Here is a 1488-nt window from a genome sequence, read left to right on the forward strand (position 1 = left end):
CCCCCCCACCCCCCCGCGCGCCCCCACCCCCCCCCCCACCCCCCCGACACCCCAATTTAGTATTTTCCCACATGCAGTAATTGCTGCCCCTCCGTCCAGGTCGACCCGCTGTGTCTCCTCTTCATGTTCTGACACCAGTGACACCAGGTCACAAACCAGCACCAGAACTGGTACCGGTGCAGCCCGGGCTGAGTGGAGCCGCGGGAACCCAGGGTCTGTTGGTTTGAATGGGAGTTCTGGTTGCGGGAGTGCAGTACCCAGTTATGACCAGCAGAGGTCGTCAGAAGAGTTCTGTGTGTGTGTGTGTGTGTGTGTGGAGACCAAGTGGCTGCGGTTCTGGTAACTGTTGGGTTAAAGCAGCGACGGGTTCAGCGTCTCACAGACGAGCTGGAGGTTTCTGAAAGGGAATCGAACTGTTTTCAATCGAGGGGGAATCAGAGCCTGACCTCATGACCTTAGGCCTCCGCTGAGCGACCACAAAACACGTGTGTTCATGTTGACTAGTAGGAAAATGAAGAGTCACTTGTTGGGGAGTGTTTTTTCTTCTTCTGGTCTTTGTACTGTGGTGGGGACAGTGTGTCCTCGTCTGGACGTCTTTGCAGGTCCTCACTGAGTCAGAGACACAATCTCAGGTCCAAGACTGAGTTTCATTAGGGTCAGATTAAGATTAAGATTAGCAGATTAACAGTGTATGCTGCTCATGTGACACATACACCAGTGTACGTGTTCAGAACCTCCAACCTTGAACGTTCTTGTCTGAACCAGAACTCGTCAAGGAAACCAGTACCGGTCCTAACGAATCAGAACTTTAAAGTCCGGGTTGTTTATTGTGGTCAGTAGTTCAGAAATAAATAATTGAACTTTTTTAAACTCAAATTCTCTCTGGTCAAATTAATATTATTTATCAAATGCAATAATAAAAGTAATTGTTGTTGTTGTTGTGGTACAATTACTGTTGTACAAATACACAACAGATACAGATTAACAATAATAAATAATAAATAAACCAACACTCACAGTTGTTTTTCAGAGCAGGAAGGTCATCGGTTCGAGGCCCATGTGTCCGTCAGTTTGAGGTGTGACTTGGATTTAAATGTGTTTTTATTGGTAGACCAGTTCATCTGAAGCAGCAGAGAACTGACGGCTAACGCTAGCTGAAGCTAACGGTCAGGTCATTGAACAGTTTAAAGAAAAAAAAACGTCTGTTGTTAAAATACTGAGTTAATATAAAAGTTTTAAAAAATGAAGTTGAGGTTTGTTCATCAGAAAGTTGTAGAAACTGCAGTAAACGTCATAAATATATTTACAGGTTAGTTTTATATTTGGAAATACAATAATCAAATCTACTGAAATATTTGGTGAATTATTGGAGAAATAGGAAAAAATAAAAGTCTGCTGTACAGCAAAGGCGCAGAAGGAGAAAAACACAGATGTGTGTGTGTGTGTGTGTGTGTGTGTGTGCGTGTGTGTGTGTGTGTGTGTGTTGGG

The sequence above is a fragment of the Cynoglossus semilaevis genome, chromosome 17 (assembly GCF_000523025.1).
Source record: "Cynoglossus semilaevis isolate Cse_v1.0 chromosome 17, Cse_v1.0, whole genome shotgun sequence".
In the NCBI taxonomy this organism is placed as follows: Eukaryota; Metazoa; Chordata; class Actinopteri; order Pleuronectiformes; family Cynoglossidae; genus Cynoglossus; species Cynoglossus semilaevis.